The 17,154-nt window shown below is 42.2% G+C and overlaps 1 protein-coding gene across 4 annotated transcripts in view; it reads left to right on the top strand.

The window, feature by feature from the left end:
* taok3a (TAO kinase 3a) overlaps positions 1–17,154 on the top strand; it is a 92,704-nt gene that overhangs the window by 32,962 nt on the left and 42,588 nt on the right. For 3 of the 4 annotated variants that reach the window (XM_036980176.1, XM_036980177.1, XM_036980178.1), the window contains one exon: positions 16,921–17,017. The exons of the other annotated variant lie outside the window; for it this stretch is intronic. The gene's annotated coding sequence lies outside the window, so the exon portion shown is untranslated. The remainder of the gene's footprint in view (positions 1–16,920; positions 17,018–17,154) is intronic. 4 annotated transcript variants of the gene reach the window in all.

The raw sequence follows: 17,154 nt of genomic DNA, 5'->3' as shown, positions 1-17,154 counted from the left end.
AAGTTTCATTTACTAGCTTTTCATTTTTTTTGTATCTGCCGAAAGCCGGCAGTTTGCTGGCTAACGGAAACCCTGACACACACACACACACACACACACACACACACACACACACACACACTCATACTCACTGAGGTGAAAAGATGTTTTGACGGCTGAGCGCACAAGGAGAATTGTGTGCATGTGCCTGTTTGTGTGTGCAGTGAAGATGGGGGGTGGGTGTAGTGGGGTTAAGGGGGTTCTAGTGGTACTCACTATACCAGGAAGTCCATGCCTGTAGTGTCTTTGTATAGGCCGGTGTCACTCACTCACTGCTAATAATTTTAAAGGGATCCATCAATATTTCAGTGCCTTAGGTTTAAAGACTCCATGGTTAAATACAGTTCTACAGCTTATTATAGCGTATTGATTTTTTTAATGTAATGGTCCTCAGTATTACATGTCAGTAAATTACCCCTAGCATGATGTTTCCTAGCGTAAATCATTTCCAGGGAACTGAACAATTACAGCGGCACAATGCCACATTAGTAATCATACCTCAGTCAATACTACTACTACTACCACCACCGGGTGTTAGCCTACCTAGAAACCATTGTGGGTCAAATAATACGTAAATTCACACAGCACCACAGGGCTGAATTCTAACCGTTTTATTGAAAGACACGATGATGCTGGGATGAAACCGAAACAGTGCAGCTGTGAGAAAAAAGAGAATCTCCTAGCTGTAGAGTTCTGAGCTTGCATTAATTCACAAATTAATTGCAGGCAGACTTTACAGGGATAAAAGCTGAAATCCCAGCCCTAAACCCATGGGCCTTCTCCCTCTCCTCTCTCCCCTGTAAACTCCTAACCATGATGTACATAATTTATACTGTCAGTGTATATTAAAGAAACAGGCGGCGCAGAAGAGCACAGGGGAAATGACTCAGTGGCCTAGATGCAATGTTTCCTTTTTGGCGTTTCCTCCCACCCCTCTCTCTCTCTCATTCTTTCATTCTGTAGCTTTTTCGTTTTCTCTCACCATCTCTCTCTCTCTTGTGCACGCTTTTGTCTATTTTATTCCCTCTTCATCTTTCTCTGTTCTGTCATTCTCCATTTCTGTCTTTTTATGCCTGTGTTGATCATTCTCTCTTGTTCTTTATTTTTCATTCTTATATTTTTTTAGGAGAACTAATGCAAGGATGTAGGCAAGGCTTGCTACATCGTCATGCCTAGGCCATGTCTCGATCCTTTTCATTTGAGCAAAACACACAACACTTGCACCTTGCTTTCACAACCAACCACTTCAATGGTACGTTTTCTCTTCAGGTCAAACTCGTCTGTTGACTTGCGTCTTCGCTTACACACTTGTTTGCAAATTGAATGAGAGTGCACACCACACGTATTTCCCTTGTTTGACAGACGTAAGGAGGAAGTTGCAGGGGATTTTTTGGCGGTTAAATTTTGCATGTCTACAGATAATGTTTTTGTTTTTTTTACCAAAATCAACTGCCTCTTTTCAAAATGTCTGCCCCCTTGTTGGAAGGGTGGCTATAAATCTACTTCATCCAGCATATTGTAAAGTTGATAGAGCTGAAAAGATGGTAGTTCATAAATGTTTGCCAATGAATCACAACCTTTCTGAGAGCTCAGTGGCTGGTCACAGCATGACATCATTACACCCACTTCAAGAACGAAGGCAGAGAGAGAGAATCTGGGGCTGCGTCTCAATACTATACATTTAGCTTCCTTTCCTTCATTTGCACTTATGAAACTGACTGTAAATTCCCAATAGGTTCTAGTGCTGTCCTCCATATTGCTGTCCCATATCCTGTGTGGACGAGAAAAATAATACACTATTGAGATTCACTCCTAGTATCAATGCGCTATCAAGTGTATGTTCCGATCAGTACAGGGGAAGGTGAGGAAAGCGACATTAAACTATTGAGATGAACTCTAGGTCCAACCTTTTCTCCTACTGACCTCCATACTGTGGATCAGTCAATGAAATCCAACTCCTGTCCTCTCATCCTGCCCTAGTTACGCCACCCTCTCCACCAAACCCCAAATCACACGAACAGATCTAGTCGTGACAGATCTAGTCGTGACACCTCATCTCATTGCAGCGGGGACATTGACCCCGTTAACACACTCTGATCTAATGTGTCGAGCCAAAGTGTAGTATCTGTTCATTTGATATTTTAAATATTTAATGGTGTAAAGCTCATGAGCGGCTCTGGGTTTGCGTGTATGCCAGAGCCTGCCCTGGGATTGTACTGTGGTGGGTTTTGTCTTTTTGCGCTGCGCTTGATTCTGTGCTCGCTGTGAAACACGATTTGCATCCCAAATGGCACCCTGTGCACTGCATTTGACCAGAGCGCTATGGGTCCTGGACATAAATAGTGCACTATACAGGGAATATGGTGCCATTTGAGGTGCAGCCGTGCAAGCAGACCGCTATTAATCTTCCTGGTTCTCTTGATTGGAAAATCCTGTTGGGCTTTAGCATCAGAGCAGCCCTCTACTCCAGTCCCCCTCCCCTTCCTCCTCCTCTCTGAAACTAGATCAGTTAGTGTGCTAGTGTGTGATGGGACACAAGTGGAATTGTGTGTGTAAATTGTGTAGGTGTATGTTATAATATAGTGTGTACAGGAGTGTTTGTGTTTGACTGTGTGTACACAGTACTGTCCAGTGTGTGTGTGTGTGCTCATCCAAACACTCTTCTCATGCATTTTACATGGCCTAGTGGGAGCTGTAGCAGCAACTTGACTCACTGGCTTCTGTAGACATTTCAACACAAGCACTTGTTATGGTTGTGTCAGGGGCATCCATGGGACTGTGTCTACTCCTCCCCCATGTACTGTATCAGCTTTGCAGTTGGTAGTTGGCAGAGCTAGGCAGGCTTGTAGCAGCCAGCCTGTCAGTCGATGCTGAAGCTGCCTGAAACCAAACCCTAGCCATGACACAGTGGGTGTAATTCATAGTTAATCCATACACCGTGACGGACTCACATGGGGCAGATTTTATACTGCACCACTCGCCAGTATCTCGTTTGCAGGGCTGTTGAAAATCGATGTGGCTGGGAATTGATAGCGTCATAAACAGACCTAGGGTCATTGCCCAGTCCTAGTCGATGGCAATACAGTTGAGCTGTTTTCCACACTGATGGGAATGAGTACTTATCAAATGGTCTGATGTTCATGTCAATGGTCTTGCTATATCTATAACTGCAAATGCAGCCCCGTGTCAAACCATGGCTGTCAATCAGAAGACTGGGATCCAGTATGGGAATTACAATGACCTCAATATCCCCAGTATGATAGTCTTGGGTGGGGTACATCTCAGTAGTCTAAAGTTGCTTCCTCCTTGTATGGATCCTGTAAGTTAGAATGGAAAATGCAATTACCTCCATGACCCTATTAATGCAGTAGTCTCGGGTTGGCTGCGTCTCAATAGTCTGAGGTGGCTCTGTCTGCAATGATGTAGCAGTTGGACAGGCTGGCTAGAAGAGGTTGGTCAGTCCCAAATGTATTTAATCCCAGTCAATTCAGGAAGCGAAGCGGACATGGACTTTCAATAGCCAAAGCAAGAGAACAGCAACATGGGGTAATTTGTTCAGCTCTGAATTCCCCATCATATTTACTAAAGTCTAGTTCCTTCATTAACTGGAATTGATGTGCAAATTGAGGTCAAGTGAAGTTTCTCCCTCGACTGATCTAGGGTCAGCCATGCATTTTCCCGTATTGGTGAAGGTTAGGATTCAAGGGATAAGTAATCTGATCCTAGACCTCTTTACCCAGAGCAAAGGAATTGACTTCAATGTAGGACTTCAGTTTCTTATCCTGCTAAACTGGATTTCGAACGACTATGGCCAGCTCGTGAATTAGATCCATTGGTCTGGTTAGGATGGTGATTGAGAGATTTGGCAATTAAAGCCTAACCTATTTTTAGAATGTCATTAAGACCTACTTACCTCATGCCAACCTTTTGGCTTAATGCCCAGTCAACCCCTGATTTACAAACGGTCCATTCATCAAACCCCCCTGATCAACGGTCACTACTCCTGGGAGAGGCAATGGAGGACGTGATTGGACAGTAGCCTAATTGGACAGTAGGAGGAGTAAGTAGCCTGGTGTTGGCTAAACTACATGTGATAACCTTGAGCCTAACTAATGGATAAATACATAGTGTGGCCTAATGGCCTCCACGCTGTATTAGGCCATAGCCAGTTACAGAAAACAAGGCCACATGCATTGAGTTTGTCACATAGTCAGGAAAATGTCTTGGCCCTAAGAGAGAGTATATCAGTCTAATAGTTGGGCTAGTTTATGTATGAATTATTCTTCCATTCTGTTTTGGTAAGGTCATCTTCCCAGAGAACCAAACTGTCAGTGAAAAGTTCACCGAATATTTTGGGATCAGTGACGGTGGTTCGCCCCCGTACGATGACGTGAGTTCACTCAGGCCTCGGGATCCTGTCTCTGACGAAGGGGGTGTCATGTCAGGGGACTGCTCCAACGTGTGGGTGTGTAGGCGGGCCACACAAACACTGAGCTTTTGCCCTTTTGCTGCCTCTGCTTGTTTACCAACCCGCCAGCAGCAATCATGAACGAACAGGCAGTACACACACACACACACACACACACACACCCGATCATCATAGCCTACAGTTTTGACTTCATCCCAATCAGAGCTGTTTTGGAATTTTTGTTTACGGTAATTAGCCAGGCCAATGTACACGGTCATCGACATAACTGTTGGGTTAAAAATAAACGTGGCTTTTTTCCTGCAGCTTTACTATTACTTTTACACTTCGTTAATATCAGTAGCATTTCATTATTATTCTAGTATACAAATTAAGAACTGTCAGATTGGAGAGGAATTCTGAAAAATACAGATTCTGATATTTTTGACGCACCAAGTTCGATGTGTTTTTCCCTCTACTTTTCTCATCAATTTGCATAACGCTGCTGTGGTCATTCTCTGTGGCAATATGATGTTCAAAGTGGCTAGAGGGGACGCAGCAATGGGAGAAATCATATACTACTGGAAAAATGTGCTTCTTAAAATATTAGTTTACAGGCTATGCATCCTATAGGATGAATCATGAAAGGAGCTTGGCGACGGTTCATTCAGTTGCAACCCATTTATGCAAAACTGGCACCTGTGGTCAAAGATGAAATCCAGACAAGCTAGGCCTACTTTAGGAAGCTTTCGGAATGGCGATATTAGCGAACTCACACACGCACACCCACCTAAAAGGACCATCCATCAATCAAAGCCGACTCACTCAGATACATAAGCAAATCATATTTGTCCTTTCCCAAAAATGTATTAAAAACCTTGCCTTAGCTTCAAATCCTTTCTGTACGATATCCCCCCAAAATTATAGGATAATGCTAAATCAGTGTAGCCCATCATATAAATTGACGAGGACATTTTTAAGAAGGTTATATAGAGACAGCTGTGATGGGCATGAAGATGAAATTGAATCCCCACCCCGGCAAGGTGCCCCTGAGCAACAACTGCACCCCGAGCACCGGTGACGCGGACGTCGATTAACCCCTTGAACCTCTGGGGGCAGAATTTCATTTTTGGATGAAAAACGTTCCCGTTTTAAGCGCAATATTTTGTCACGAAAAGATGCTCGACTATGCATATAATTGACAGCTTTGGAAAGAAAACACTCTGACGTTTCCAAATCTGCAAAGATATTGTCTGTGAGTGCCCCAGAACTGATGCTACAGGCGAAACCAAGATGAAACTTCAAACTGGAAGTGAGCTAAATTTCTGAGGCGCTGTTTTCCATTGTCTCCTTATATGGCTGTGAATGCGACAGGAATGCGCTTACACTTTCTGCCGTTTCCCCAAGGTGTCGGCAGCATTGTGACGTATTTGTAGGCATATCATTGGAAGATTGACCATAAGAGACTACATTTACCAGGTGTCCGCCTGGTGTCCTGCGTCGAAATTGGTGCGCAAACGCCAGGTGCAAGTATTTTTCCATTTGATAGAGAGGAGAAACCAGACTTCCACGAACGATATATCATCGAAGAGATGTGTGAAAAACACCTTGAGGATTGATTCTAAACAACGTTTGCCATGTTTTATTCGATATTATGGAGTTAATTTGGAAAAAAGTTTGGCGTTTTGATGACTGAATTTTCTTTTTTTTTTTGGTAGCCAAACGTGATGTACAAAACGGAGCGATTTCTAATACACAAAGAATCTTTTTGGAAAAACTGAACATTTGCTATCTGAGAGTCCTCATTGAAAAAATCTGAAGTTCTTCAAAGGTAAATGATTTTATTTGAATGCTTTTCTTGTTTTTGTGAAAATGTTGCCCGCTCAATGCTATGCTAAATGCTACGCTAGCTATCAATACTGTTACACAAATGCTTGTTTTGCTATGGTTGAAAAGCATATTTTGAAAATCTGAGATGACAGTGTTGTTAACAAAAGGCTAAGCTTCAGAGCTAGCATATTTATTTCATTTCATTTGCGATTTTCATGAATAGTTAACGTTGCGTTATGGTAAGGAGCTTGAGGCTGTACTCACGATCCCGGATCCGGGATGGCTAGTATCAAGAGGGCATCCCCCCGTACCTCTCTGATTCAGAGGGGTTGGGTTAAATGCGGAAGACATTTCGGTTGAATGCATTCAGTTGCATTCAACCGAAACGACTAGGTATCCCCTTTCCCTATAGTATTTATCAGCGTTGATTAGTCTATAAATTAAGAAAAGATTCCGTATCAAATTATACCATACCAGGTTGGATAGGATTGGCACATTGTCCATTTGACACAACACTAGCACATTCTAGGCCTTCAAACATGAACAACCTTGTCGACTGCTGTTGAATAATTAATGAATAGGCAGACACATCCAACATTTAAAATATCTATTTATTTACTAGCAAGCAATGAAAATCTGCATTGTATAAAAGAAAGTCTACACATCAAACTATTTGTTTTACTGAAGTGCCATAGCCTAAGCAGGGCTCTCCAACCCTGTTCCTAGAGAGCTTCCATCCTGTGGTTTTTCGCTCCAATCCTAATCTAGCGCAGCTGATTTGATATAATTAGCTGGTTGATAAGCTGAATCAGGTTAGTTACAACTGGGGTCGGATTGAAAACCTACAGGAGGGTAGCTCTCCAGGAACATGGTTGGAGAGCCCTGGCCTATAGGCTAGCGCTTCTACACCCCCGCACATCTAGCGGATTAGCTTCTCGAGCATCAAACGACAGTTGGAAAGACGAGGAGTTATAGACCATTTAATAGACAGACTATAGAAGCAAATCAATTGTTTATAATAATTAGTAAACATGCGGTTAGGTGAAGCTTATCTACGTGAAGATAAAGTTAATACAAATGAATAAAAGGCCTATTTAAACGGTTTTGACAGTTATTATAATTTTCATGGCGGCCTTCATCCACAAATCAGTTACACGGTTATTCAATTACAGTCACAGCCCTAATCCAAGTCCCCAAGCCCCTTTTTCCAATGCTGGGTGCGTTCTAGTACTTCACTTTCGGAGTCAGAGAGAGATGTGTTTGTGTTGGCTTGATCTGTTACACTGAACTGGAATAAGTGTGTCAGTGAGTGAACAGATTAGTGTGTGTGTTGTGTGTGTGTGTGATGCCAGTGGAAAATTACAAAGTTTAGAGGATGACAGTCAAGGCTGGCTGCATTTCTATTGTCATTTATCAGAATAACTGTTAGGCCAGATTTTTTTCCCTTCTACTTTTACAGTGCATTTACTTTTTGGTGCAAGACACACACACACACAGTCTGTGTCTTCCTGCATCTGTGTGTGTCTGTGTCTGTTTGTGCGTGACTGTGTGTGAGACTTTTGGAGCAGAGATGTGCTCCCCTTCGCCCTGCATCTGCCTCTGACTGTAAACTATAGTTACAGGAGCAGGGTGAGCGAGAGGGCAGGTGCAGAGAAACCATAAAGCCTCCCCTTCACACCCTACACATGGGGTACTTATGTATTTTGTATATTCAAGTTGGAAAGACAAATCTAGGTTAGCTCCTGCCCTGGGGTGGAAGTAGATGTGTTTTTTTCCCCCTCTTGCTCTCCTGGGGAAAATGACTAGTTGTTGAAGCACACAACTCCAAGAAACACAGATTGTGTGTTTTTGCAAAAGTCATCTTCAAATCCCACGCCATCGTGTGTATATCAGGCCAGTGATTCAGCTAAGCAGAGGTGGTAGTAGATGCTCAGAAATCAGAACTCCTATCTTCTGCCTTGCCCTTGTGCAGTGTGTATGTACGCCACCGTGTAGGCTGTTGATGAAATCAAAAATGGAATCAAAGTTGATTCATCATGTGCACAGGAAACAGCGGGTGTAAACGGTACAGTGAAATGCTTAGCTGCCGCTCGCCATCAACAGTGCAGAATAAATGTAAAGCAGCAAAGCTAATCAATAGACAGTAAGTAGATGAATAAGAAAAAAAGAACAGAACATGGAGGAGGCTATAGTAGATCTTGAAATAGATGACCCTACAGCCTGTGCCCTATGGATTCTCTGACTGGATGCATCTCAACAATGAAATGTTGCTTCCTCTACCCAGAGAGAGGAGACGTGGAGAGGGAGAGGAGGTGCTACTTTGGACTTTGAGATGCACCCCCTGCTTCTCTCCCAATCCCAAATCTTGCATCACTCCTTTCTCTCTCCCTCCTCCTCCTTAACTCTATTCCTTGCCCATCCTTCCCTCTCTCACTCTTTCCTTCTCAGTCTTTCATGTCTTTCCTTCTTTCTTTTCCCTCCTATCCTCTCCCTCTCCTCTATCCTCCCTCTCTTCTCCTCTCTCACTCTTTCTTTTCCCTCCTAAAGATACTTTTACTTGAGTCATTTTCTACTAAGGTAGGTCACCCAGTAAAATTCTACTTGAGTAAAAGTATTTGGTTTAAATATACTTAAGTATCAGAAGTAGAAATAATTTCTAAATCCTTATATTAAGCAAATCAGATGGCACCATTTTTAGAAAAATGACGGAAAGCCACGGGCACACTCCAACATTTAGACAAAATTTACAAATGAAGCATGCATGTTTAGTGAGTCCCCCAGAACAGAGGCAATACAGGATGTTCGGTTGAGAAATGTGTGAATTGAACTATTCTCCTGTCCTGCTAAGCATTCAAAATGTACTTTTGGGTGTCATGGAAAATCTATGGAGTAAAAAGTACAACATTTTCTTGAGTCTAGTGAAGTAAAGGTAGTCAAAAATATAAATAGTAAATTAAAGTACAGATACCCCAAAAAACTACTTACAGTTGAAGTCGGAAGTTTACATACACTTATGTTGGAGTGATTAAAACTCGTTTTTCAACCACTCCACAAATTTCTTGTTAACAAACTATAGTTTTGACAAGTCGGTTAGGACATCTACTTTGTTTATGACACAAGTAATTTTTCCAACAATTGTTTAGACCGATTATTTAATTTATAATTCATTATCAGAATTCCAGTGGGTCAGCTGTTTACATACACTAAATTGACTGTGCCTTTAAACAGCTTGGAAAATTCCAGAAAATGATGGCTTTAGAAGCTCTGGTAGGCTAATTGACATCATTTGAGTCAATTGGAGGTGTACCTGTGGATGTACAGTGGGGCAAAAAAGTATTTAGTCAGCCACCAATTGTGCAAGTTCTCACACTTAAAAAGATGAGAGAGGTCTGTAATTTTCATCATAGGTACACTTCAATTATGACAGACAAAATGAGAAAAAATATATCCAGAAAATCACATTGTAGGATTTTTAATGAAATTATTTGCAAATTATGGTGAAAAATAAGTATTTGGTCACCTACAAATAAGCAAGATTTCTGTCTCTCACAGACCTGTAACTTCTTCTTTAAGAGGCTCCTCTGTCCTTGACTCGTTACCTGTATTAATGGCACCTGTTTGACCTTGTTATCAGTATGCCTAAAAAAGGGAGTAAATACTTATGCAGCTATTTTATTAATGACATTTTTATTCATTTGTATAATTGGGATTTTATTTTCACTTTGACATTATGGAGTATTTTGTGTAGATCGATGACAACCGCACTTTGTAACACAATGTGAAAAAAGTTCAAAGGGGTGTAGACTTTATAGGCACTGTATGTCTAGAAGACACATCTGGATTCCGAATTTGTCAGGATATGGTGCACATCCACAAAACTGCAACTATGGAAATGTTCTGTATTCTCATTAACGGGTATTCAACTCTTACCCCACGAGGTCCAGAGCCTGCTGGTTTTCTGTTCTAATTGCACACACCTGGTGTCCCAGGTCTAAATCAGTCCCTGATAAGAGGGGAACAATGGAAAAATGCAGTGGAGCTGGCTTCGAGGTCCAGAGTTGAGTTTGAAGGCTCTAGAATATAAAACGTGTCATGTAAAGATATCCCCTGATATGGACCTCTTTCACCCAGTGTGTCCTGACACTAAGGTTAGGCTACCGTTTTTAGATTAGACACAGATCAAATGGGTCTAGACTAGAATAAGGGTCTAGGTATTTTTAGTACTCTATGAGGAGCAGCAGTACTGTAGTAGCACTGTAATTATAGTAGCACCCCACCTCATACGCCTGTCATAGGTGCTTGATCAGGTATGATGGCGTGGTCTTTTTTTCTCTTTCTGCCTCCTTTTCATCCATATCGCTCTCTCTCTCGCTTCCTCTACTTTCTCCCTCTGCCTTCCATCTGTCCAATCCCCTCCCCTTCTCTCTCTCTCTAAATCCCTCTCTCCTCCATCCCTTCTTGCCCTCCCCGATTCTTTAAATGTGTAATGATCCACTGTGAATGGCACTGGGACATATTCTCAACTGAATGTGTAAAACTAGCTGTGAGTGATTGTTTAAATATTTACTCCATTGGGTGTGGAGTGATAGGGCACTTTGCTTGTTTGTTTCATTCATGTTGTGTGTGTACTCTACGTTTGAGGACATGTCTTGCACTTACTCACACACACTAAAACACTACACACTCACACACACACAAACCCTGCACACACCGCATTCAGCCAATCACATTGTTGTATGTGGGTGTACTGTGCATCCATTTGACTAGTCTTGCACTTATTCACACATGCAAACACACACAGCACAAGCACAGGATAACACCATGTATTCCAAAATGATGACCACAGCCATATTGATCTCAACAGACGACCTCAACTTGGAATTGAGAGGTCATCTTTTCTCTGACCCTAAAGAAGCTCTATGGCTTTTAATATCCAACTACACTTTGTTCAGGGTGAGAGATGGAGGGGGATAGTGGCCCGGTAAGTTTAACGTTTGTGTGAGTGAGACCGTGTGTGTTTATTATTGAGTGTGTGAGTGCCTATGCTCCCAGAGACGAGGTGTTGCATGGGAGGTGTTAAAGAACAATGAGCAGTCCCTAGAGCCTTGCCAGAGCAGCTACGTTTCTAAGCTGGGCCAGGACTGAATATTGCATGTTGCCACTTAGATGGATCATATATGTGACCGACCGCCTTGATTTGGTCTTATGTAGGAACATTTGAAATATTTATTTGTATTTTTTTACATTGGTTAAAAGTTGAGACTCAAAGTTAGAAAGTTACATGTCATACACTGCAGTTGAGGAACAATGGGAAAGTAATTCTGCTTTGAATGTTGATCAACTTGTCACCCCACTTTTGAGAAAATGGCCCTTGAATATTTTGGAATACCTACTGGAGAGCTCTTTTTTTTTGTCTACACCCATTCAGCATCGTTCACACCCTCTTAAGCCTTAACCCCACCCATCTATTTAAGGATTCACATGAGGCCATGTGGTAAACACATGCTATATCAAATCAATTAGTTTATCTGTCACATGCATAGGATACAGAAGGTGTAAACGGTACAGTGAAATGGGTTGCAATATCAAAAACATAGTGTCCAGATATAAATGATTGATCATTATTAGATTACGCTTACCCGACACACTTGAAATTGATGGGTGAAGAAAATGCTATAACCCCCCTCCAGCTCCATCTAGCTTGGTGGATGGGTCACTATTGTCTAGACATGTACACACGTTCATGAAGTACAATTGAAAATCCTTAATCACCACCAGACACACCTGGCAAATTTGATGGGTCATGTAATAATCTGGCCAAAGTGGGGTCTTGTTTAGACGTAGCTAGCTAGCTAACCAATGAACCGGCATAATCCCAACTCATACTACTACCAATACAAACGGATTGTCATAGCTGTTGTGTGAATCTGCAGGTAGCCAAAGCTAACAAACTAGGTTCAATATTAGCTAGCTAACATTGGGCTATAACTAGCAATGCAAATGGATTTCTGTTTAGAATAATATTACTACACAGATCATACAAGTAACGTTAGCTAGCGAGCCAGCAAGCTATCGTTTGCTAGTTAACTAACAGTACGTTTTACATTGCAATGAAAATGACTTTCTGACAAAATTAGGAACTTCTAACTGGAAATGTAGCTCGACTCTTACCTGTATACATGGATGAACGCTTCACGGCAGACTAACCATTTAACTCTGTTTTGTTTGTAGCTACATCTTGTTTGGCCAGCGTTGTGTCAAGTCACTCCGGTTCACACTGAATGTAGCAAAACTTTTGTCGGCCTCGATGGCTAATGTTATACCTTTCAAAAACGGCGTGGTTGAAAGGACTGGCAAACACATACTGAACAGCTCACGTTACAAAAGCATTCTACATGCTAAACCAACCAGGTTTGCAATTTGAACAATTGTATTAGTATTTATGGATGGAATACACGTTTGTTATTAAGATTCATGAAAGTGCTTTAAATAAAAAGCTGTTTTACAACACACTACGACACAAAAATAGGCTACTTGTTTTCTGTTCTGAGTATGATCCCTGTGCATCCACTGTCCCATCAGCCCAGCCAGGCAATTTGTTAACTTGATCTCAACTGTGAAAAGCATTATTTCTCCTTACTTCTAGCCTAACATTTGGTTTGCAACAACGTGGGCTTGTACAAATGTTGCTGTTTGCCTCCTCACCTTTGCATCATTGTTTAAATTTTGAATAGCGATCTCCACTGGCCCATATGAACGTGTCAGGACAGACAGCTTTTCTGATGCTGGCAAAATAATGCTTTAGCATACTTTAAATATATATTATTATTATTATTATTATTATTATTATTATTATTGACTGTTTGTTTATTCCATGTGTAACTGTGTTGTTGTATGTGTTGAACCGCTTTGCTTTATTCTTGGCCAGGTTGCAGTTGTAAATGAGAACTTGTTCTCAACTAGCCTACCTGGGTAAATAAAGGTGAAATAAAATAAAAAAATATGCAAAGACGTGTCAATCGAATAACAAGCCAAACTAAACGAAATGCAGCTGGTTTGGTGTCTCTCCAGCTAGCAAAATGGAAGAGCTTGCATAGCATCATCTAGTGGGTGATTGAAATAAATAAATTGTCAGTGTTATGATTACAATAATTGCCTTTCCTGTAAAATGGCCTGGCAGTAGGCTACAAGTGTAGACTGTATTTCTGCTTGATGAGTATCGATGATTGACACGCTATATTCAGCACCATTGACAGCACTATCACTGTCAGCAGCAGCACTAGCAGTGCCTGCCTGCCTATAGCAACCTGCCCAAACGGACATTGCCAATCGAACTAACTACACAGAGGGGTTGGATGACAACGATGCCAATCAAACGAACGACCTGTCGGTTTGAATGATAGTAAATCAAACTAATGACCAGTTGGCCCTAGATTTGTGTTGGATCTATATTCTCATGATGAAATAGTAGCCTGTGAATACATTTGATCAAAATAGCGTTTTTTATTTAATTGTAAAAAAAATTGTAAAAAAAAAAAAAGCAGTTTCCTAAACACATTTTTATCACTGTTAAATAACATTTTTTGCACAGCTGTGCTGTGGTCTTAGATGCAAGGTGCCAGCTAAAAAATGTGTAACAAGCCATCTCGTGAACAATTGCTTCAATTCACATAGTAGGCCATGTCAAAAAAAAATCACTGTCTCTGTGGCCCTACCGAAGACACTGACACACACACACACACACACACACACACACACACACCATGCTTCTTTCCTATCTGTCCTCACTCAGACACATTCAGCCAGGCTGTGTCTCTGTTAGCCAATAAGTGTCTGAAAGACGTCTGTGCGGGTACACTGTCTGTCCTGCTCATAGATCACTCGCGCGCACACACACACGATTACACACCAATAACAGTGTCTGAAGGCCATCTCCTGCCATTGGCTACGAGGCCTTCTCTGACCTAGCTCTGTTAGTTACATCACCCAATATAGGACCCCCTCTCTTTCCCTCGTTCCCTCTCTTGCCCTATGACCACTATCCTCCTCTCCTCTTCTCCCCTCTATCTCTCTTTCTCTCTCACTGTCTCTCTGAGGAGAAGAGTTGAGGGCTTAACTTTCCCAAGGCTCCTGCCTCCTGTGTCAGTTTTTGTTATAAATCATGCAGCAACACTCACAAGAAGCACAATACAATTTCATCGCTTTCCTTTATTTTTCAATATTTTTATACCAAACCTTATCCTGAGGCTTGTGGTATCGAACAGTAATAAGTCGTTTGGAGAAAAGAGGAACTAGTTATCTGAGGAAGAGGTCAGGGGTCCTTGGTTGAATAATAGTTGTATTTTCTCTTGGCTGATGTTGTCTGGGTGGGTGTTCATAACGTGTTGTTGTGGTGTTTGGCCACTGACAACATGACCAGACTCTAGCTAGGTTCCAGAATGGGGTTGTTCTTGTGTCTTTATGGATGAGGATGTTCCACCACCTGTCAACTCAGTGTATGATAGGACTGTACTATACTCTAGTCTGAGCGATTTAGTACTTTTTGAGGTCGTTTCGGTTCCATTCTTATTTTTTTTAAATCATGGTTGCGATTTAAAAAATATATCTTTTTTTTTTTTTGCTGTAACAACGCAGAATAAAACCAGTGTTTCCCCTATGTGCAGGAATAGTTTGCTTTAACAACTTGAGAAAATCAGATCTGGGTTAAAATAGATTATATACTTATTTTCTGTGTATTTGAGTATTTTCAAATAATAGGTGTGTCGTCTGTGTATGCCGTCGTTGGAAATAAGAATTTTGTTCTCAACTGACTTGCCTAGTATAATAAAGGTAAAAAATATATATAAATAATATACAATGCTCAAAAAATAAAGGGAACACTTAAACAACACAATGTAACTCCAAGTCAATCACACTTCTGTGAAATCAAACTGTCCACTTAGGAAGCAACACTGATTGACAATAAATTTCACATGCTGTTGTGCAAATGGAATAGACAACAGGTGGAAATTATAGGCAATTAGCAAGACACCCCCAATAAAGGAGTGGTTCTGCAGGTGGTGACCACAGACCACTTCTCAGTTCCTATGCTTCCTGGCTGATGTTTTGGTCACTTTTGAATGCTGGCGGTACTTTCACTCTAGTGGTAGCATGAGGCGGAGTCTACAACCCACACAAGTGGCTCAGGTAGTGCAGCTCATCCAGGATGGAACATCAATGCGAGCTGTGGCAAGAAGGTTTGCTGTGTCTGTCAGCGTAGTGTCCAGAGCATGGAGGCGCTACCAGGAGACAGGCCAGTACATCAGGAGACGTGGAGGAGGCCGTAGGAGGGCAACAACCCAGCAGCAGGACCGCTACCTCCGCCTTTGTGCAAGGAGGAGCAGGAGGAGCACTGTCAGAGCCCTGCAAAATGACCTCCAGCAGGCCACAAATGTGCATGTCTGCTCAAACGGTCAGAAACAGACTCCCTGAGGGTGGTATGAGGGCCCGACGTCCACAGGTGGGGGTTGTGCTTACAGCCCAACACCGTGCAGGACGTTTGGCATTTGCCAGAGAACACCAAGATTGGCAAATTCGCCACTGGCGCCCTGTACTCTTCACAGATGAAAGCAGGTTCACACATGTGACAGACGTGACAGTCTGGAGACGCCTTGAAGAACGTTCTGCTGCCTGCAACATCCTCCAGCATGACCGGTTTGGCGGTGGGTCAGTCATGGTGTGGGGTGGCATTTCTTTGGGGGGCCGCACAGCCCTCCATGTGCTCGCCAGAGGTAGCCTGACTGCCATTTGGTACCGAGATGAGATCCTCAGACCCCTTGTGAGACCATATGCTGGTGCGGTTGGCCCTGGGTTCCTCCTAATGCAAGACAATGCTAGACCTCATGTGTCAGCAGTTCCTGCAAGAGGAAGGCATTGATGCTATGGACTGGCCCGCCCGTTCCCCAGACCTGAATCCAATTGAGCACATCTGGGACATCATGTCTTGCTCCATCCACCAACGCCACGTTGCACCACAGACTGTCCAGGAGTTGGCGGATGCTTTAGTCCAGGTCTGGGAGGAGATCCATCAGGAGACCATCCGCCACCTCATCAGGAGCATGCCCAGGCGTTGTAGGGAGGTCATACAGGCACGTGGAGGCCACACACACTACTGAGCCTCATTTGGACTTGTTTTAAGGACATTACATCAAAGTTGGATCAGCCTGTAGTGTGGTTTTCCACTTTAATTTTGAGTGTGACTCCAAATCCAGACCTCCATGGGTTGATAAATTTGATTTCCATTGATAATTTTTGTGTGATTTTGTTGTCAGCACATTCAACTATGTAATGAAAAAAGTATTTAATAAGAATATTTCATTCATTCAGATCTAGGATGTGTTATTTTAGTGTTCCCTTAAATTTTTTTGAGCAGTGTATATCCAAATGCATTCAAATATTCATTGAACGCAGGTCTGTGGAGAATCACAACTAGGCTATACAGCCAACTCCTTGATAAGTGCGCGTTGGATAAGTGCAAACAATTTCACAACATTTCGAAGCACCAATGCATTTATCAGGAGTCTAACTGTATTTAAGCTATGTGATATGTAAAGTGTTTTTTGACCACATTCTTTAAGCATATCCTCTCCAATTCTGTGTTCCCTCAGGTTTTCCCCCATCTGTTCCAGTCATGGAGCAGCGGAGTGGGCTGTAGACCCACTCTGAGCGCAGAGAACAGCAGCAGCCCCTCATACACATTCTAAGGTAATGTGGTCGTCTAGCACTAGTAGAACAATTTTGTCCAATGCCACCTCCAGGTAACCTATATTTAGACTAGTCTGTACTGTATGTTGCCTGTGCCGGAATCATCAGAGTCAACCGTCAGAACATGTCCTCAAAAT

Source organism: Oncorhynchus mykiss, chromosome 6 (assembly GCF_013265735.2).
Source record: "Oncorhynchus mykiss isolate Arlee chromosome 6, USDA_OmykA_1.1, whole genome shotgun sequence".
NCBI classification, from domain to species: domain Eukaryota; kingdom Metazoa; phylum Chordata; class Actinopteri; order Salmoniformes; family Salmonidae; genus Oncorhynchus; species Oncorhynchus mykiss.
This window is presented reverse-complemented; position numbering and strand designations above follow the sequence as displayed.